Source organism: Amia ocellicauda, chromosome 19 (assembly GCF_036373705.1).
Source record: "Amia ocellicauda isolate fAmiCal2 chromosome 19, fAmiCal2.hap1, whole genome shotgun sequence".
NCBI lineage: Eukaryota > Metazoa > Chordata > Actinopteri > Amiiformes > Amiidae > Amia > Amia ocellicauda.
The window spans coordinates 8,461,470-8,484,790 of record NC_089868.1 but is presented as its reverse complement, the minus strand read 5'-3'; the positions used below and the strand labels follow the sequence as shown (position 1 = coordinate 8,484,790).

Here is a 23,321-nt window from a genome sequence, read left to right as displayed (position 1 = left end):
CTGTGAAGGAAGATTATATTGAATATGCTTAATGGGAACAAATGCCAAAAAATGAAATTGGAAATAAAAGATATTCAGGTCTAAGATAAAGAGAAATGTACAAAAAGGCAAATCTGAATGAAATGGGGCTATGCAGCATACATCCTTTAGTGCTGATTTGGGATGCATCATTAAACAGGAAGTGTGACTGCTTTGTTTGTGGAGTAAGATGAGAGTTAAATGACACACAGCAGAAAGCCTCAATGCCAAGGTAGTTGTGTGATCAGCACATAATTGATGATGGGAGGGTTTGGCTGCATCTCCCTCGAAAGCTCACGCCATGGGGGCACGTTGCATGACCTTTCTGCACTGCTCTCCCCCAGCTGGAGCTGTTGCGCACCAGTTGGCTGGCACTGTCTCTCTGGAGCTGTGCCCCTGAAGTGAGCATGGATCAGGGATGTACCCTTCTGAGGAGGTCCTGAGTGATTGCCCAGACTCAGAGCGCACCAGAGGGAGAAATGAGATGGATTAGAGAGCAGGGTTCATCATCAGATGATATCAGCAGCACACAGCAACGCACATGCTCACCCCACACCTCATCCTATAACCTCAGATACATAGCATGGTCCTGTTTATCAATGTTGTACCACCTGTGCGTAAGATTTACAGCAATTATTTTAGGGGGTCAAATTGAACTGTTCTGTTTCCTGGTGACAAGCAATGTATTCCCACTAATGCATCTGTGAGAGCAGCGACTGTGTAAAAAATCCAGCCTGAGTGACCTGCTAAATTGTACTAACAAATGGACTTTTGGCAGCTCACGCAATGCTGAAATTGTACTCCTTCGCTTTCCAACTTGCTTCCCCACTCCTCCTTAGCATTTCCCCCCAAAGATCTGTGTTGTAACAGCGGTCTACTCTTTTTCTTCTTTTCTTGACTTCTCACAGGCACTAAATCCATAGAACATAGCACACCTGTTTTATAGTCCCTCCACTGGCCTCCTGTGATGATCCACACTGACTTTACAGATCTTTCTGTTTTCTTTTAAATCTCAGCATGGTGTGGCCCCACTCACTGTACCTGCCTTTTCTGTTTATTTCATAAATTGGCTTTAAAGCATTCAGTTGCTAAGCTGCTGACACTTGGAATGCCCTCCCTGAAGAAACCAGACAAACACACTTGGCTCTCTCCTTCATCTGCTTATTGGAAACCAACTCACCAACCAAGTTAAAATGTTCCTATTCTTGAAGAGCTCAAAGATGTATGCACATTAAGTGCTATACAAATGCAATATTACTTGATTGATGGCATACACCCTAATAGGAATACTGATCAGTTTGTATAGTCCTTTGACTGTGTTTTTGGATAGTATCAGTGATTTCTCTCTAACTTGTAATTGGAAATTGGCAAGTCAAGTGCTTGAAATGCACCCAGGATAAATTAGAGTGGACTGGCTATTTTGAAGTTATATTGAAATCAAAGTGAGGTAGGGCCTAGATAAACTTGAAAGCTGAACAACAGCAAAACAAACACACGCAAAGTTCACAAAACTGTAATAACTCATTTAATTTAATAACTTCTGTAAATTGATTCCAGTTAAATACTGTTAAGCAAACAATATCAAGACATTGGAAGTTTGCTATGGCTTAATGTATTATAACTCTATAACAAAAGAAATCTCTTCACAGCATTTGAACAGTGTACGGTTATATAGAGATTTACAATGCAGCTGCTTTAATAGTAAATCCGAGGTAAGAATTTTGTAAAGTAAGGACATTTTAAATTTGAGCAATATATAAGCGATTACAACAACAACAAAAAATCAATATGCTGTTTAAAGATGCATTTATAGTAGTTTGAGTTGTATATTTTCAACTCGGAGCAGAGAGAGGTATGCCGGTATGATTAAGGAGTAAAGCCACTTGTAATCCAGCAATCCTGTAGGTATAATTAAATCCATTAGTCCTGCTTAGCTTGCCTTTGCCTTTGCGAGGCAGCCGGACAGTGTGCTCGCAAGTGTTGGCTGGAATGAAGTCCTCTGCATTCAGGGCATTGTACCCTGTGTGTGTCTGCGACCTATCAGAGCCGGAGTCAAGCAGCGCACACAGGGTCTGCAAGTCCCTTAGGGAAGTCTGCCGGTGGTATGACCCCGTTTGGTCATTAAGTGATCTCGCTCACACTCGGATTAGCCAACACAAAGCACACTTCTGCCTGTTTATTCTCCCCTTCCGTCCCCTATTAGCACCTAATCATATGGTCTATCGATCATGTGACTAATCGGCCGCCTCAGCAGGCAGCAGGTCTGCTGGAATGCGACACCGCACCACGGGATGACCTCTGACCTTTCCTACAAACTGGAAACCTCAGAGGCATTGCTTGTAGCCTGGAGTTCCCTGGCCTTGTTGTCTGAGTGTCAGGGGGTGAGGCTCCCCACCGACCCTCTCTGTCCTGCTCCAGTCTCCTCTCCTCCCCTCCCCTAAGCCTCTGGGTTTCCTTAAGGATATACTGTTCTGAGTCTTATCAGCTGAGTCCTGCCTACGCCCAAGTCTCTGTTGTGGCAGGCTTCATGTCCTCTGGACTCCTTTTTCGCAAGTTAATCCAAGCATTTGAAACAATGGCCTGAAGAACTGATCAAGAGATCGTCATCATGAAAAAAACGTTTGATATTTCTTTTTTATTTCTTATTTTATTTTATTTTATTTTAAAAGGACAGAAGAAAAGGGGGGGGGGGGGGGTTAAATGTGTTGTAAGTGTGTGGAGAATGTCTTGGTACCGAGAAGACGAATCTGTGTTGCAATCGCTGTGTAATCCACAGCCCTGATTAATACATGTGGTATGGGAGGGGAAGCAGTGCTGGCATCCAGTTCCGTTACCTTAGGGAATGTTTCACATGTATTATAAGAAGAAGAAAAATAATTGAAAACAAAAAATGCTGTAACCCATAAGAATATTATATATCTATGTTAAAGAAATATACCTAGTGATGTCCAGATTGTGTCTTTATTCAGAATATAACAAATAGCATAACTGAATTGCGGCCTCATCATCACCATGATGTAACACTGTGTTAAGTAAGCAAGGAATTAAAGACAATAACTCACACTTCCATTGTTTGTGTGTAGGGGTCCTTTTGTATATTTTGAAACGGACAAATGTCAAACCTGCTATATACAGGCAGTCACATCCTCTTTAGGGAGCCTTGAAACCACACCTGGTTCAGAGTTTAAATAAAAATATCTGCCTATTTAAGTCTCTTTCTGAATGCAGAAGAAGTCTAGCTTGTTGCTTCTAAATAGCAATTGGAGAAGTTGTCTTTTTTTCTATGAACATAGTACAAGAGACTGCTTGTTCATAATGACTTTCTGCAACAGGATTAGATGCCTGTCAGTCTCATTGGGCCTAAATCTGCTTCCAGCCATTTTTATATTTCTTTCTCATTCCTCCTCACTCCTTTCATTAGACTTACTTTTCCACACAGCTAAGTGACTGCAGCAAATCTTCTCTTCTTATACCCTCATAAATACCCCTACAGTTAAAGCATCCAAAATTTTTGAAAGTGACCTTGCAGTTCTGGCTTGAGTGTCTGATAATTTATATATAAAATGTGGAGTTTGAAAAAATTGGCATTTCCATCTATAGGTGGCCGGGGCCTCCATTACCAAAATGGGCTGAGTCACTCTGTGTGAATCTTAATGAGCTGTGCCCTGCACTTTCCTCCATCTGATACATTACTGAAGCTGATATCTCTGTCAGGATTGCGGCAGGGCCTAATGAGTAAAAGGCTGAGGGGACTGGGCTTTCAGTGCAAAGCTCACAGTTAACCCTCAGTCATGAGCGCTCAGTCTTAGGCGTCTGTATAAGACATGACGTAAGTTAAACTTTCTGTGGCTGCTTCAAGATCCCTCTGCAACAGTTGTGTATTTCTTTTTTGCATATTAAAACAATTATTGTCTTCCTGTTGAATCCCCAAACTTGCTGTCCTTCTGGTAAAAGATCACAAGGGAGAGAAGACAAAGATCTCACCCTGTTTGAACCTACTGATAACGAGAACATGTTTCCAGGCTGTTGAGAAGGGGGTGCTGCTCCTTCTGGTGTGTTTCCTTCATCCATTGGGCTAGTTTCTACTAGTCTAGTCCGTTAGTCTTTGCTCCCCATCCTAGAAACAATCCAGTGTGAATTTGGAGTGGTCAGGGACCATCTGGACTCATTGTGTCAGATACTTGAGATGCAGGGCTTGTAGTACAAGGTGGGTAGCCATGTGTCCATTGCAACAGTCTCATAGCGATGCAATACCTTTCAGTGTGTTTTTTTACCTTTACAGAGGGATGGGGTGTGTACAGTTTGTACAGTGAAGAATTCCATGTTCAGACAACCCCACCAGAATGGGCAAAAAGGTTTTCCGTGTGGGTTTAATTTTAGGAGCCTTCAGTACTGTGCTCATTAATGTTCCTGAACCAAACCGTCTTTCCAACATCTAATGGAGCACTGCACATGGCAGGCCTCAAACTCAAAGCTTTAGAGGGTCAACATATAGCTTTGCAAAAGCAGAAAGAGTTCATGTCTTTGTAAGCTGGTAGTCATGCGTCCACTACTGAACCATAGGAAAGTGTTTTTGACTTGTCGTTGTTGTTTCCCTTTTCCCTTTTCAAACACAGATCTAATAAAAAGAGTTTGAAGTGGAGTGCCTTGTGAATTCCACCCTAAATTGGAATCTAAGATGTGGAAACGTGGCAGGTTGCTGTATGGTTTGAATTAGGCTTCTCTGAGTTTTTTTTTTTTGTATGAGCAGAACAGCTTCAGGCCAGAGCTGAAAAAAGGCAGTAGCAGTATGAAAGGCTAGTTGCGGTTTTGTGTCTCTCTGTCATCGGCCCACTTTCACTTGTTTTCTCACAACTGCCGGGAGTTTTGCACACCAACCACACAGTTACCCTGCTGACCACAGGAGGAAACTGGCCAAAACTCTGCCAGGATTCCTACTTCTCAGCCTGCCATAATCTGTTATTAGGAACACGTTCCAGAGTTTTAGTTTGTATGTTTGTTTGTTTTTCACTGCTTTGTTTTGCAACTTTTTCCCCGGCATCCATTTGACATTTAATCTAGGCTTACGTTGTTTGAGGTGAGAATAGTTTTTCTAAACATGGAAGTCTACATGATGGTCTGAAAAATATAAGATTATCACAATTTTCTTTTTTGAAAAATTACCTTTTGTACTCTTTTGAAAGTCCAACTGCAATTAAACGCCCTCAGCGTTTATTCCAAATAACTGCATGAAGCCCCAGCGTCAATTGGAGACCGGCGATAGTATAAGACCGGCGTTTGTATTTAACATTTATCAATAAAAAGACATCATGGACTCATGCAGGCTAAGAAGAGCCTGGAAACATTGCTTAATTGTAGAAGTAAGCTAATGGGCCAGGCTTTTATTAATATACATTTTTGAATCATTATTATTTTTTTAATAATTTGCTCTCCAAAGATGCAAATAAATCACATTCAAACTCATTGTCATGTTCAAGAAACCAATTTGAAATGATTCGACCTTTGTGACATGGTGCATTATCCTGCTGGAAGTAGCCATCAGAGGATGGGTACATGGTGGTCATAAAGGGATGGACATGGTCAGAAACAATGTTCAGGTAAGCCGTGGCATTTAAACGATGCCCAATTGGCACTAAGGGGCCTAAAGTGTGCCAAGAAAACATCCCCCACACCATTACACCACCACCAGCAGCCTGCACAGTGGTAACAAGGCATGATGGATCCATGTTCTCATTCTGTTTTTTTCCAGTCTTCAACTGTCCAATGTTGGTGAGCTTGTGCAAATTGTAGCCTCTTTTTCCTATTTGTAGTGGAGATGAGTGGTACCCGGTGGGGTCTTCTGCTGTTGTAGCCCATCCGCCTCAAGGTTGTACGTGTTGTGGCTTCACAAATGCTTTGCTGCATACCTCGGTTGTAACGAGTGGTTATTTCAGTCAAAGTTGCTCTTCTAACAGCTTGAATCAGTCGGCCCATTCTCCTCTGACCTCTAGCATCAACAAGGCATTTTCGCCCACAGGACTGCTGCATACTGGATGTTTTTCCCTTTTCACACCATTCTTTGTAAACCCTAGAAATGGTTGTGCGTGAAAATCCCAGTAACTGAGCAGATTGTGAAATACTCAGACTGGCCCGTCTGGCACCAACAACCATGCCACGCTCAAAATTGCTTAAATCACCTTTCTTTCCCATTCAGACATTCAGTTTGGAGTTCAGGAGATTGTCTTGACCAGGACCACACCCCTAAATGCATTGAAGCAACTGCCATGTGATTGGTTGGTTAGATAATTGCATTAATGAGAAATTGAACAGGTGTTCCTAATAATCCTTTAGGTGAGTGTATATTATATATATAGTTAAAGTGAGAAATTAATAAAAATACACGTGATGGTGTTTTTTAAATTAATATACGGTATATATATTTACTGAAAACAAGAAAGATGTGTAACCCGGTGTTTATTAGAGCTTATGTTTATAAGATATGATTATGCAGATCAACCTGGCATCTATTAGAGACTGGCTGCTATTTGAGACCCGGCGAGTATTGGAAGTTTTACGGTATTGATGTATACCATTTCTACTCATCTTGTTTAAAAAAGGTTGCTATCAAAGTCTTCCAGAAGAGAAACAGATCAAATTTGAAAGTGTCATGTGATGAGAGGGCCTGGGTAAATGAGCCTAATTGGAAATGACTAGATGTCTTCTGTCCCACATTCACTCTCTATACATGTTGCGTTTCTTGCTGCTTTCTATTGCCTCTTCAGGCAATTAAATTGTAATTTTCATTCATTAGCAGAGGCAGCAGGGCTGTGGGGAGGCCCATTCATACTGCTGACCCCTTTATCTAGAAGGTTCAGCTGGGGCAACTGTATGGCAGTGAGAAGAGAGTGGGATGAGTGTGGTTTTCTTCTAGGCTTCGCATAGTGCCATTATAATAGAGCTGTCAAAAATGGCTGTTTCTATACAGGAGTAACATTAAGTCCATATTACTGAGTGGTTAAAAGCCCATATTGTACCTATTGAGGCCAGATCAGCCAGACAGCAGAAATCCCAAATGTAAGGAGACAACCGATTTGTTCCGACTCTCGTACATCCAGCAACATCTCCATTAGTCCAATCAGATTGAAGTGCTGGTGAATCCAGTCCTGTACAGTCTCTGTTTAGTACAAAAGGACATTTCCAATCTCCTGTAAAGCAGAGCACTCTTCATATCGCATAGCTCAGATACTGCTGTCCAGCAGTTTTGAAGTTTGCTCGTTTAGCTCTGATCCAGATCAATTTTTATAGACTAATTAACTATTGTAAATGAGTGGTCCTTTCATTCAGTTCCTGATAATGTGTGTTTTTGGTTTAGATGAAAGGATTATAATTTGTGTCATTCAATGTATTTTATTGGGCCTACTTATGAAGGAGACATCAGACACTTCCCAGACAGTCAAAGCAGTACAAAATGGTCCCAACTAAAATAAGCCCAGCAAAACAAGATCAGCCGTCTTAACCACGTTAAGGTCGTTAGCATGTAGAACAAGTTCTCTGCGTTATAAGTACTTTACAAGGGAGAACAGCTGTTCTTTGAATCATTTAAGTATTTTTGTCTTGGGTCTTTATTCTCTAATACCCTAATGGATCACAGGACCCACTGATAGCCCTAATTAATTTCGAATTACATTGATTTTGTACCATAGCAGAATTCCAAGCGAATGCATTAGGTTCAGGGTCAAGGGTTGTATTAGACTCAGGTAGTCCTGCGGTGGACAACTCTCCAAGGAAGTCGCTACAAAGTCCTTAACCAAGGCTACAGAGAGAAAGGTATTGAGAAGAAGAGTATGGTTTAGAGTCCAAAGGGAGCGGCAGTTAGTGCCTTGGAGAGAGATGTGATTGGAGACAGTGTAGTGTTGGTCTGGTGCCCTGGTCTTACTTAATGCCAGTATAGCCCCCAGTTATTCTCCTTTGGCAGGGAGACGATGCACTGAAATTTGGGTTAGTAGTATTATTTATGCATTTATTTTAGTATTTCAGTAGTAGTATCCAAATAAAATCTCGGTCGCTGGGTATTTTAAACACTTTTTCCATTTATAAAAGATTCCTCCTCAAACTTAAGCCAACAGACTACTCTGGCCTGATTCAATGCAGGATGCAGGGAGTGATCGCGAGAGGAGCTTCAGGGAGTGAACCATGGATTTCCCCAGTGATGTCTGCCTGGCTGCCCAGCTCTCTTCCATATGTGTAAACCATCAAGGTGTAAACCAAAAAACATGTCTGAAAGCATGCTAGAAATAGTAAATATAGGGAGAATATCCAACAATCGTTTGTGCTAGGATGAAAATCCAAACATCTAGATGAGTTTCAGAAATGGGTAGATGTATGGAAAATGAAATGTAATATCACTAAAAGCACAATGTTACATGTAAGGAATACAAATATGGTCTATATTTTTATTGAGCTTGGGCTTCTTTTATTGAGTTGCACAGCGCCTACTAGGTGGGGGTGGGGGGGTGGGGGTGGAATTACATGTTGCAATGGAGTTTTGTAGTCAGCCTTTGGGAGGCAGTGCCTGGGTTTGACAGTATAATGGTTAGGTTTAGTTCTATTCATCACAGCATGGAACAGACATGGACACATGAAAGAGTCCAGCGCATGTCTGACACACTCAGTCCAAGGCTGAAGTGAAGGAGTAATGAAGGTAGATTTTAAACCAGCTTGAGTGTATCCACCATAATGTGGGGACTGAATCATAATTGCAGTTAAAGCAGATTTAAATCACAAACAGCTGTTAATGCCTGGGATACACGGCTGAGTCATATAAATACACCACCATCCTTTATGAACCAATCGGATGCTGTCTTGGGATCGCATCAATTATAGGATGCCAGCAAGTTACAATGAGCTGAACAGGCTTCCCCTCATTCTGAACCGCCTTTGCAACTAGTATAAAACTAGGGTAACATCGGGTTACATTATAACTGTTTTACTTTTTGTCATTGAATTGTTGTACATGCAGAGTTGTAAAGATGCATGAAGGAGCAATGTGATGCATTTGTGTGATGCATGGGACAGTGGTGATTGTAGAAGAATTCAGTGATGATGGCAAACATAAACAAACTAACGGGATCAGAAAATGACTCAGGCCGTTTATGATCTTTTATGGTCAGCATATGGTATTATATATTAGGAAATATCTCTGTTATTTAAAAAAAGGTAAAAATCATCCAAAGGTAGCACTGCCCCATCTGGGCACCCCAAGTCTCACTTTAACACAGGCACTGAACTGGTTAATGGGAGTGCTTTGCACAGGTTACAGCTCATCTGCTCAGTGTGCACGCTGTAATTGTTAGCCCTTGTTGTGCAGATGTTATTGCAGATGGGAATCCTGTACCTGCATGCATAGCTAATGAATTTGAATGGCAATCCCCTTTATAAACCATAAATATGTAATTTGTTCAGCTGTTGTAATTAAATATGTATGTGTGAAACTGCGATTGTTCGGGTCATTAACAGCGTGCCACAGTGTATTAAGAGCCCAGAGCTCAGAAAAGGAACAGGAAAACACACTGAAGTGGGGCAATTTCTTTTAAAAGGCGGAAACCACGCTTGTGTTGATGGTTTAATTGTAGGTTAAGTGACCAGCCGGGCTAGCAGGGCCTGCTGTGTTCTGTGCACTGAAAGTTAACAGAACATTTCAGGATGGACACAACTATGAACACAGCAATAGTGATCATGGAGAAAAGCCATTTTGGTGAACTTTGTGGGAATGGCATAATTAGTGATCATCTTCTGGTGCAGTAGAGTAAGCAGGTACAGCCATGGCATTGTTTTAGTGGAATCCTTCCAGTCCAGTTCTGTTTTTTCTCATACCTCAGTGATATGTCGAGATCTTGTTGGTGTTTTTGATAGGACACTTTTAGAAGAACTCAATCAACAGAATGAGGCAAAGATCCCCCCTTCCCCACCAAAATATCTGAAGTTATCAGTTAGTGGTAATTATTGTGGGGCCCATGGGGTGACATTGGGAGCAGAATTGTAGATATGTGAAAGGAACAAGTGGGGGGGTATATACGATTTCCATAAGAGTGTTCTACTCTAACTGTCTAAAGAAGATGAGATTATTAAATCCAGGTACATTTAATTTGAATTTCTCTTTTGGACAAGGTTTGTAAATCAATACTGCCGGCCTGAAGTGCACAATAAGTCTATTGGAGATTTTCTTAAAGTTAATACAAATTAATTAATTAATAAAATATAAGAACACCTAAAAGGGAAAGGAATAGGGCAGAAATCAAATTCAAGACTGAATGTAATTCTGCCTGTACAGAAGTTGTTTGGGTTGTCTCCAGCTTTGTGTATTTGGTTAGAGATGGATGAGCTGTCTTTGTTATGTGTGAAATGGGTCAATATAAAGTACTATTGGTCATACATCTGAGCTCTGTTAAATGCACAGCAGGTGATATCCCTCTGTGCCTGTGCTACCCTATGTCTTCATTTCGCCGGTACCCATTGCTCCCCTGCTGTCAGAGACTGTATTGGCATCTACAGCAGGGGATCAGCAAGAGAGTAAACTATCCTGTCACGCCTGGGCCTCAACTTCAAACCCGCCAAACCATGATGTGAGGGCGGATACTGCTACCGAAAAAAATGTTATGATAGATAAATGATCAATATATTTGCATGTAACCATGTGTGTATGGAGGTTGTGTGTATGTGTATGTAACTACAGCTATTTAAATAAATAAATAAATAATTACTTAAGGGGAAAGAAAGCATAAGAGTTTGTCAATAAAACCAATTTATTTTATGTTGTTGATCTTCAAGCTTGATTCTTTTTTATAATTCAATCCAAAAGGATCTATTCATTCAGTAATTTATGTATTAATTAATTGATTTATCTGTTATCCCATAGACAGACTTTTAATACCCAGGACCTCGGGGGCCTTGTTTGCTTTACAACAAAAAAGGGACTGGGTCTTTTAATAGCGCAGTCTGGTCTGCCTATACTGAAGATAATCAGTTTGACCTCCCTCTCTCGGTCAGGCCGGTGGAAGGAAACATCCCAGGGTTACTTCTGTCATGTCTGTGATGGGAACAGAACATTCCTCTGTGATCCTCTTTCATATGATTCACTGATGCCTGGGAAGCCAGACTTGATACGATTAGCTCTGGTCTTCTTAGTGTCCCGCCAAAAGTAGATCCAGCCTGATGACATCACAGGGCCCTTCTTCTTTTTTTTGTGGGGGGGTGGTGGTGGCAGCACCCATGAAGCTCCTCTGGTTTCACTGAAGCCCTCATTAAAGTGCCAGAGAGCCAAATTGGATTAGGCAGGAACGGATTGCCGAGACTAGTCTCAGGCGGACTAAGAGATAATCCTCACAAGTCTTGCTTTTACTGAACTTGAACTTGATGGCTCTTTAAGGTTGCGACTAATCAGAGAATCTCTGGCTTAGGCTCCAGCGAGATTAGAAGGCCAGCTCTGATGCAACAAGCCATCGACTGCATATGTAGCAGTGGAGGCACCTAGGCTGCCCTCGAGCTCGAGTTCGCATTCAACCCCGTCGGCGTTCAAACACCTGCTGCCCCCTTCAGCGTAGTAGTTTCTATAGCAGAAATTACAAGCTGCAACAGCAGAGCACAGGAAGACACCCAATGGCTGAGTTTGTAACATTGGGAAAATTTCACATCATTATCATTATTATCATTATAATGAGAGTAATAATAATGAGGTCCATTGCAAGCCTTTTTTGCTAGCATGGCATTTCCTGCAAACACAGTAGTCTCTGGCCATGTTTCAGTCATCTCCAGCCACGTATGTGATAGTCCAGTATCACAGAACATGGTTTTGCTCAGGAGTCGCTGACGGTAGGCCCACTCTCCTTTTGTCTCTGTAATGAAGTTCAGTGAAACAATAATTGAAAATGTATAGATGGGGAGCGGGATCAAAAAACAGTGGATCTAGTTTTGCCCCTCGGTATGTGCTGCACACAGTATATCAGTTTAACAGGACGTCTTGTCTCGATTCATCTTCTTTGACCGAATTTTCCTAGAATATGGAAATTGGCTACGAGAGCCTTTATGCGTGTCCAGAACTCGTGGTTTTATTCTACTTCTCTTGATGTTCTTGTTTCCCTACATGGCTGGGATTGCCTTCTCATGTACATTCTCCTTTCCCTCGTATTTTTCCATAAATAACACATGTTCATGTCCAAGATGCCTGAGGTTCTGAATCTAATGGCACCACAGGGAACCAGTCCTAAGCATGTCTAGACCATCTTACATTACAGCCTGTATTAGTGTTCTAGGGAATATCGTACAGTTTTTACCATCTAGGGTCCTGGGACCAGGGACCTGTGATAGAAGAGTTCATGGCAAAGCAAAGATATATTGATAAGAAAACAACCTTTTCAACCATTTTTTAAATTTCTTGTTAAAAGGTAAAGCAGTAACTCTAGCAAGGCTGCTTGTTAAATCAAAGAGCTGTTAATAAGATCGTGGCTATATCTGTGTGGCCAAGCGCCACCTTACTCCATGGCAGACGCCTGCAGCCCCTCAGCCAATCACACAGGAGCCGAGATCTGGCAAGAGCTCTTCTGGCTAGAGAGGCAGTAAACACTTTCTCCTCCTCGGCGCGTTCAGTGTTATGTCTGGCAGACCCTATCGCGGTGCTGCTTGAACTTTAGCCAGAGGCAAATATTTGTCATATCCATGCTTGCGGCATTTGGCTGCTCAGGTCTGGAGAAAGGAGAGGGATGGTGTGTGAGCGAGTGTGTCTGAGCCAGGGAGGATGTGCCCCTATTTGTAATCTAGTTTCTGCCAGAGCTGTGATGTCACCCCTGATCGAGCCTCCCCAGATTTAACCTCTCTACACCACTGCTGCAAACTGTCAAGGCTTGCCAGGGAAGTGTCTGCTCTTTCCCGGACACGACAGAGTTAATGTTTTTCCTGGCCCACTTTCAAACTTGTAGAAAGCCGCCCGAGTGCATGTTGAACTAAGAACTAGCTGCAAACAAGTTAATCTGTTTCTGCTTCCTTTCTCCCTTTTTGGGTTTTCTTTTGTTTTTAAAGATCTGTTAAAGAGAAAACTTATTTTTTTAAACACAGAGAAAAAAAAGATATGCCCTCCTTTTGACTCTTTTTTGCCGCACTTTGTGCACCGCCATTTTAAGATCGGAGCAGGAGACAGAGAGAGGAAGAGAGGGAGGGAGAGAACGTAGCTAACAGCTTTCCTTACATGGCGGATGCATTTGCTCCGCTTCTCGTCCAATGAGGGCTCACTTTCGCCAAGCCATGTGACATGCCACGAGTGCAAATCACAGCCATTTCCCTGCTGCTGCTGCTTCTGCTGCTGCTGCTTCACTTTTCCTTTCTCTCCCTCTTTCTTTTCCTCTTTTCTTTTTGGTGATCCTGTAACATGTTCTGATTGCTTTACCTTGATTTCGATGCCAGTTTTTTCCAGGTCGAATGCATCTAGCTCAATTGGCGCCCGTCCATGTGGTTATTTTAGTAAGTTTGAAAAGTCCCGCAGCTCTTGTGCTGCTTGCATTCTTTATGTTTCATGGATTTCCCTTCCTGGCGCCCATCCAGGAGCAGAGATCGCTTGCTGGGTGAGACGAGAGCTACACTTAGGAGGAACTCATGCTCTGACGTACTGATTTTTCTGGCCTGCAACCAAGCATGAAGAGATTAGTGCCAGAATTCAACAAAATAACAAATTATGATGTAATGAGCAGGCCGCGAAAGGAATGGTCCAGAGCGCTGAATGTTGGTGAACACCTTATTGGCTGATTCTATTGAATACAAATTCACCTGGGTCCTGTGCAACCTCATACTGTCCCAGTCTTGCTCACCTCCACCTAACAAAATGCCTGGATGCAGTGGTATCTTGACATGAAAGCAGTGCAGTGTACCACAACAATGTTTAGGCCAAAAGTAGTGGTCTTCCATTGTATTTATGGTTCATTTTTAGATGTTCAAACTGACCTCAATATGTTTCAGTGTTTTCTTCTGTGTACGGAAGATAGGTCCAGCCATATTCAGTTGTCTTTACCTTACTGCAGTCTGTATATGATCGCTTAGTGCACACTGTTTTCCAGTGCACTGATACCCCCACTTTGTTATGGATATCTGCTGTTAAGAGCATCCCATGTTTGTCACTAATGCTTAGTCTTAATGTAAAAATGTAATCTACACAAGTTATGCAAGACTCCTATTTTGTACATTTGTTCTTATTTACTATTACAGGTAAAGGCTCACCTGTCTGTTAGGCTAATTAAACTTATTTTTCATACCAGCAATTCCGCAGGCTATTCACATGTTTTTTTGCTGGGTAGAAATCACACAGAAATTGAAAGCAGATGCACTTCTTTAGTAGGAGTGACATTATTCAACCATGTTTGCATGTCACTGAATACACATTGAAGTGCATGGGAAATTTCACGTATAACAGAGTCCATCCCCTCTACTGGTTTGAATACTTCAGATGATTTTGGTATTTTTTCATCTTGGTTTATGATCTTACAAGGAATACCTTGACAGAACTTGTCTTTTAGTCACAGGCCATCTGTAGAGGATCAGTGAGAATGCAATATGACATTCCTCCAGTCACAAATACATCAAGCCTGTTTGTGCAAATGTTAGTGTCAGGCAGAGGTGGGCCTGGCACGTATATGTAGAGCTTCATGTGTAGTTACGTTAGGTTTCATTTTGGAGCAGGGGGCACTGTGTGCATTTTTGGTGCAGGCAGTGTGTTGTTGGATTTGATGAATGCAAATTATTCTATCTACACTTTGTGGCTTGTTGCAGTATGGCCTCTGGTCTGACCGGTTAGTGAATGTTCTGCAATCTTGATAGTAGTGAAAAAAATTTCCTTTCTCTAAATCATCTGATTGAAGAGTTTAAATGGATATTTACCAGTTGCCAGTAGCAGTGTTTAAGCATCTGTCATCTAAGTGGTGCAAAACGGTAAATTCATAGTCCTGGTTCCTACCTTCTTCTCAGCCTGACTTTAGCTGTGGCTGCACCAGGCTTAGTGTATTCCCATTTTGCTAGTCACAGAGATGGCAAGATGGGTATATAGAATAATGATTATACACATTGTTTGGCTCCGATTCAGGCAGTGTTCTATGACAGTCTCCACAGACATGAACACTGGTGCTTAGTGATCATGGAAATACCATATCTGCTAACGTTTGCCTGGGCCTACCTTGATCACAAAGGCACTGTCTATAGCTGTGCCTTGGTATTTCACTTATTTTAGTGTGACTGGAGTTGAACTTCTGCTGGTGAATCAGCCAAACCCACATCGCATTGTTGCCAGACCTCAAGTGAAATGTGCTAATAAAGTGCAGTTGTAGATGGCAGGCCTGTCATGCCAAGGAATTACCAGATTCCTGCTGTGTTTGTTCAAGTATGGGGGCACGTTCCTTATGGGGCTCCAGAGACTGTGCATATGGCCTGTATGTGTGTGCAGGTGTGGCCCTTTGGGATTGCCCAAGGGAGGTGTTTGAGAATCCAAAGGAAGCATCTTTCACTCCACTGCACCACAGACCTGGATGGGGCAGCCTGGCGCAGGGTAGTGTGGCTAACCAGTTGCCAGTCTCTGTTGGGACTCTCAAAGACCCTGCTAGCCAAAACTAAATAGATCAAGAGTGGAAGCAGCCATGGTTTCTTAAATTTTTGCTGCATCACCAAAGGCTCACCTGAACACTAAATGTAAGTTTCTGTTCATGATGTATGGGACCTTTTTAAGTATTGAATACACTTTTTTTTATTGTTTATTATTTTTTCTGTGTGTTGGGCTTTTAATGATTTCTTGCTAAGATCACTTATTTCAATGCTAAATAAACTGACAACATCACATTGTGTTTTCTCTCAAGTTAGAGTTTGAGATAAAAAAAAGTAGATATGCATAATTACAGTTTTCATTTTGGACAGAAAACGTATTGTTCCATTGAATATCACTAAAGGGAAGATTAACATTCTAGGAGCTAATCATTCTAGGGGATTAAATGTAGTTTTGAACATATGGACACCAATTATTTTTTTATATACTTTAATGCTGAGCAGTGTGTAACCGGGATGGGTACAGGAAAATGTAGGCAGCTGTAGAATATTTAGCCTAAACCTCAGACCACTACTCTCATTAATATATCCAATCTATGGGATTGATGGATAAGTATGTGATTTAGAGCTCCTGAGGTCAAAGGTTTGGATCCCATTTCCTATAGCTGATGAGTTACAAATACGAAAACAGTCAAATGAGCCTTATAATACAGGCTTAGGTGTTGACAACCCCAAAAAAAGGAAAGAAAAATAAAACTGAATGAAAAACAGGTTTAAACTCTTTTGTTCTTGCTATTTTTCTAAGCCCTAGACCTTCTGAAATAATTTGAATATTAATTTTGGACTTTCCCTACCTCCAGTACCTTTTCTTTGTATTTTTTGCTGATGATTATTTATTGTGGTTTATTCAACGCAGGCATTATTTTTTTACAGATGTAGGCTAGTTTTTGCTCTCGTCCTTTGGGCAAGGATTTTAAATGTAAGTCTAAGGCTTTTATTGTCTTTGTTGTTTGTTTTTGTATAAGTTTGTTTTAATAAAGACTTCTTTATTCCAATAGGAATGTTTTGTTTGTACAGATTTAAAGTAGGTGGAATTAAACTTTAACAAAATAACAAAGAACACTGACTCAATGTGGAGTTTGTAGGCTTGCTAAACACACGTAAAATGAAGTGTGAGATCTATAAAAAGTATGCGGTTAATACAGGAAGTGCTTTAAACCACCACCTATTACTGTACTTCAGGTCCACATTAGAACCATAGTATAAATGATAAAGATACATGAAAGTCCTTAAACAATATTACTTGAATCATCTTTTATCGGCTTGTTTAAACAAATATGCTTGAACTTTCAAAGATTAAAGAACTTTGTGACATTTAACCTCGTTATGTCTTTGGGGAGTAGAAGCATCATCGTTTCCCCGCAGCTGTCCCAGGGCGTATTGCACCCAGTGTAAATACACCTCGATTTGAAACAGACCAGACATCAAGTTGCTTCTCATGTTAATGCAAGGTGATTTCTTTCTTTCTGCACGCATCATTAGGGCGGCTATATTAGCATTAGGGAGTTTGGAGGAACCTTCTTCTTCCAAAAAGCTTTTTTTTTTTTTTTTAGTTTAAAACCAAAATAGTTGTCCCATCTGGAAGGTGTTACTTAATGGACATTGGGGTGGGGTTCTTGCTACATATTGGACACCAGCGTTTTTCCTGAATGCTTTCTTTAATGAAATCTTAAGGCAGCTTCCCAACTTCTGTCAGGATACAAAAAGGCTAAAAGGCTTTTTTTGGTGGGGAAACATTATTAACCTCATACCAAAAGGTTCTGGTTTCATTCACTGTTGTATTACCAGACATGATTAAGGTTTACTGTAAAATTATTTTGTTTTACAGTTCGCAGTCCTCTAAATGCCATGACGTACAACAGCAAATCATGCTTTTATTTCTGTACCTTAAGGCACAGGGTTATAGTACAAAGGCACTTCCTTGAAATGCCATACCCTAAACTTGTACTTGTTGAAACTGCTGTCCGTACATTTTAAGCAATATTTACAATGTTATCTCTTCATAAAACCTGTGTTGAAGCTAATGTAAGGCACTGCTAGATTAATATGGTGATTGACAATATGTGACTGCTGAGATGACTGCAGCTATTGCCACACAATAAGCCTATGTTATAATTAGCATGTGTCAAATATGCAATGTGTAGGTGGCCCACGCTGAGAATTTACTTATTGATTGATCTGTATTCATCTCCTGCAACTTGTTTGTAACAGGTTTTGGGGAGATACACAGAAGAGGCATGCTGTGCAAGCTATCAAAGCAGATCCCTGAGATCACAGCATTTACTCGTATCCAAACAGATAGCCAGTCTGCTGTATATCCTGTCATGTTTTGCCATCTCAGCAAAAGGGGAATTCAGTGACATCAATCGTGGAGAGTGCAACAGGTACAGCACTAAAGCCGCAAGGTCTGAAGATATTGAACGATCCAAATTATCCCCACCTGCAATAACAGAGCTTGCCTCAAAGTTTACATGAATTGTTGCTGGAATAATAAATGTTCCAAACAAAGGGTAAAGGTTGTGGAACAGAAATAGTCTGTTTCCGCTAGGAGATAGGGATGAGGGCTGGAAGTGGGCCGGACAGGTTTCTCTCTTTACTATCGCCGAAGAGTGACTCGCTCCACAATGCCACAAGGCTTTTAATTTGTAAAACCCCCTTTCGAATGAAATGAATGAGACATAAAAAAGAAAAAAGCATGACACCTTTTCCAGCATATTCATTTACACTGAAATCCTTCTTTGTTAAGATTGAAAGGCGATAGGTAGTATTAATAACGGAGGGATGTGGAAAACCTGTCAGCTCTGAATTAGCAGGAATCACCCCCTGAGGCAGGAGTTCCCACACCTGACAGATAGGCCTACATATTTTGAATATGTGGTCGAAATGTGCTTATGATTTTCATATGCTTAAATTGGCCCCTTTTATGTATATTTAAAATATGATTTTTAAACATCCATTTTAATCCATTGATTATATTATAGGAGTGAATATCACCATAGATTTTCAGCCTATAAAATAAATGTATGAATTACAGACTGAAATCTTTTCAAATATTACATTTATTCAGAATATATAAAAAGGTGTCCGTTTTGGTGTATGAAAAATATAAGAATGAAAAGCTTTAAAATATGATTGTTTTCTGTAGAGGTGTGATCAAAATAGAGTAAGGGATTTTTTATTTTTTTTTGGTGCGTGTGTGTCTGCACATTTTCAGTAACAGTGGAAACAAACCTGAGCTGATGTCATTGGGAAGCTGAGGAGCGTGTGTATGGACTTTCCCTCAGAGAGCAGCCCCTCCAGGGAAGCTGCAGACATTGTGGAGTCTGTTCTGAGCGTATATCCGCTCTGGGAATTGCCTGTGATTGAAACTGCATGGTTATGAAAGTGAGGCTGGGCTGAGGGGTTCCCCGCACACTGTACCTGGTCAGCGTGTGCCAGCGTGTGCTAGCAGCACGAATGATGCAGGATTGTGGAAAAAGCAGAAGTCATTGTCGTGAGCTGGCTTCTGTTTAGACTTCATCATATTTTCTGATTGAAGTGGAGGATAGTAAATGCCAAACTCTGGATGATTTGTTCATTGAATTTCCATTCACTAAACATGTAGGGCTATAGCTTTATAAAATCCTTATATGGGTTCTGTGCCAAGAGTGTACAGCAAACCGGCATGCCAGCACTGTTGATCTCATTTGCACAGTGTTGAAGTGCAATGAGGTATATTGTAGCAGTTCAAAGCAAGTAGCCTAACTCATCTCATCATATGCAAGTCCAATGTTTACATTCACATATATCTGGGGGAAAAAAACACCCTTTATTATTTAATGACACTACCTTTCATGCATGTTGTTGGTGTCCATGTGATGTGATTTTTTTTTTTTTTTTTTTTTGCCAGGCGACAGAATAGGAACTTAATAAAATGTGTTTTCCACCTCCTGTGCTCACAGAAGTGGCCTGTTTGATTCCTAACTCCATGCTGGCTTGAATGACAATGTGAATTCTTCTGTAGATCAACTTAAACAGAAGCAGTACAGTGGTGACGGTTGGAAACCAGTGGGAAGAAAATGACATCTGTTAATCAGACAGATGCTGTAGGCTATGGCTTTCTGGTAAAGACTTTTGCTTCTGGATTGGTTATGTTATTCTCATTATAGCAGGCGATCCATAACCATGTCTAATGGCAACACGGTGGCTGCTAACCACACATCTTGGCAGGCCTTTGAATGCAGCGCTGAACAAAGGCTTGATTTGTTCCTGTTGCAATGGGTTGTAAATGCACTGACAAGGGGAAAAGAAAAGAGGAACAATCCATACCAAAGAATGCAATAAGTAGTGGAAAACACAATACCCGAGGGTAACTAAAATCAGAATGAAAACCATCCTATTTCCATAATTATACTGGTAAGGGACATTAATACATTTCAGCTTTTAATAATAATGCAATCATTTCAGAGGTATGCTAAATATTATCGCAACAATGTAATAATCCTGAATGCAATACATAAAATGTATGAATTTCTAGTTTACGGCTGTATAAAACCATTAATACATGCTGAAGAAAGGACTGGTTTATTTAATGTTATTTAACTACTGGCCTGGGATGTATTTTATAATTAAAAACAATTACAAAATTAAACAAAAACCAAAAACAGGCTTCTTGTACAGATTAATTGTTACCAAACACTATGCTTACTCCCTTTCAAAGGAATATACATTAAACAAACTTATGTTTGCTATAAGCAGGTATAACTCACTACTACAGTATTTAGAATACACATACACATTGTAAAACGGTTTATTACTACTACAAAAATGCTGTAATTAACCAAAACACTAGAAATAACTGATTATTTTCTGTTTGTGTGCATGTTTGTGTGTGTGTGAATGGTGGCAAGAAAAAATGCAGTTGTAACACTTCTTTTGTTTCTAATTTGCAAGGTCTAAAGAAGCCTTTCTTCAGGGGAATTACTTAAGTCTCCAGCCATAACCACAGATTTAGTTGTATTAAGACATACAGTGGAGATTCTGTGCAGAAACTAACCTCAGTCCTTCCAGTACAGTCGCAGAGGCCTGTGCTGACACTCACACACTAAAATCATCCCTAACTCATCACCATGTCCCCAGTCACAGTTTTCTGAAACGTATTATGATGGGATTTTGGGCAGAAATGTTTCCGTGGTGGAAATGAGGCTTGGCACGTCTAGTTCTCCATTTTTCTCTGCTGAAGCTAATGTTGCCAGCATAGTTCGGTAATGAGAGATTCTGTAACTGCTGTTAGGAATTAAAATCCTTCAAATAAATTAGAAACATATGTACACGCTTGTTGGTAATAGCACCCCTGAATTATAATAGGCATCGCCACACTCAGAAGAGCGGTTTTATATAATCACAGTTAGAGCATGTGTTTATCTTGGTTTTGGCAAGGCCCTGTTGTACTTCGGTATTTGGCTCTTCCAAAATAGAATGTGGTTTTGCTTTAAAACCTGCATTAACCCACACCCTCTCATTCATTATTGCACACATAATGAAGAATAAGCATGTGGCCCACATGATTAATGCATCCTTGGCTTAGAGTGCTCCCCTTGTGTTTATAAAATGTGGTACGCCACTACCATGTTGGGTCATGCAAATCAAGAGCATCTAACAATCCCAAGTTCTGTGAGCCTAAAGTGAGAAAAAGAGCCCAGAGCTGCCCACGTCACACAGCTAATGTGAGCAAGCGTCTCTGTAGTCATCCAGGAGGCGCACTGCAATTCCTGGCTGGCCCGAGCTCTTTTCTCATTGAGTTTTCTTCAAGGGCTGTTAACTGGTCTTTTCCAGTTAACTAAAAAAGTAAAATGTGAGTTCCCTCGCATGCTGAGGCGCACAGAGAGAAGGCAGAGTGAAACCCCCTGTGTTACCTGCCTTTTACCTGCCAGAAGCTGTTAAAGATAGTTGAACCACTTTGCTTAGACAGACTTGACTTCAAAGAGGTCTGTATAGGGAGCTTCAACTTTTACTTCTTACTTTTGTAAAGTAAAAAAAAAAAAATGTACTTGTTTCAAGTATATACAGTATATATAAGTATTTATATTTAAAAGCTTGGAGTACAGTGAATCAAGTACAGAGGGACAGATGTTTGCTAGAGAACCATCATGTGTTTATAATTGTATGTGCTATTAAATATTCAGTGTAGAATAAATAAATAAAATAAAATAGAATAAACTGAACTCTATATAAGCACAGTTCTACCTACACAAATGTTCTCTTTGTATGTATAAGTATTTTACTTATACATTTACTTGTGGTATTAGCTATTATTATTTGATGGAGAATGAAACTTATTTGCTTGAAAATTGAACCCATTTATGTTACTGCGTTCTACATAATGAAGAAAGGAAGCATTCATCAAAACAAAGGGGGGGAAATTAAGAATATAAAAAATAAATGGTGTTTAGAGTTTAGAATTTTTAGAATGCTCTGGTTGTAATTATTATTAATAATTACAACCCTAACAATAACAGCAGCAATAATCATAATCATTATAATAATTCATGTGTTGGTGCAGCATTGACAAGCAAGTAACACAATATATATGCAATTAGAAGAAGGTTAAAATAATTTGATGTATTGTTGTTTTAAAATAAATCCCACCTTGTACAGAGTAGCTGACTTAACACTGAAATGTTCATGATGGTAATGCCCAGGGCAGACTATAGCCAAACCTTAGGGTTTGAATTTCCAGTATGCAGCAATTTCAGCCTGACAATAAGTCAGTCTCACAGTGTCTCTTATTATTATTATTATTATTATTATTATTATTATTATTATTATTATTATTATTATTATTATTAAATTTGCTTTTTATATTAACTTATCTATACAAAAGAGTGAGCACAGTTCTAACTGCATTTGTCCAAACCAAACAGAATAAGCCACACACAAGTACATCACAGCACTTCTCTGCTTTTTAAATCAGACAATACTCAAATTAATTAATTAATCCCATTTTTTAATTTCAATAAATAAATAAGGGAACTAAAGTTGAAGAAAGAATATTCATTAAAAGCACTCTAGGGCAATTTCATTTACTTTTCATGTCAAGACGACAACATTTACCAATTGTGAGGAAAACAAGGAACAAATTCCATATTCCTCTGTCTTATAAATAGGTTATCAGAAACATAACAGGCTTATTTTCTTATAGGGGGCTTGCAAAACAATCTCAACACATGATACAGAAAATAACTGAAATCCTTAATGTTCCTTCCCTCTGACGCTATTATTAGTAAAGAGGACGGTGGTGAATTCAGATAGGATTAAAATCTCTTTTTGATGTGGTTCCACATTTTGGTGAACATGATTTCTCACTGTTTGTAAGACCCACTGTGTGTGAAACCCATGCAGATATTTTGTAACGAAACAATGCCAAATTAAAACCTTAGAGAGACTTTTTTTTGTTATTTTGTATTATTTTCGAGGCTGGGGGGAAATCGCAAGAATAGTTTAAAGGATTTGAAGACTAAGAAATTATTGGAATATAAGATATTAGGCACAGAGCTTTGGAAAAAACACACACACACACACACACACACAATATTTATCCAGATATCAGAAAACGATAAAGAACGAGCATATGCTGAATATATTTTAGATCTTCTTTTAAGCTTTTATTTGCTCAGAGGGGCAGTCTTGTGTCAACTATATATTTTTTTTCTGTGTGA

The 23,321-nt window shown here is 40.1% G+C and overlaps 1 protein-coding gene across 8 annotated transcripts in view; it reads left to right on the top strand.

The window, feature by feature from the left end:
- Positions 1-23,321, top strand: part of nfia (nuclear factor I/A) — a 188,211-nt gene that overhangs the window by 59,697 nt on the left and 105,193 nt on the right. The window lies entirely within an intron of this gene.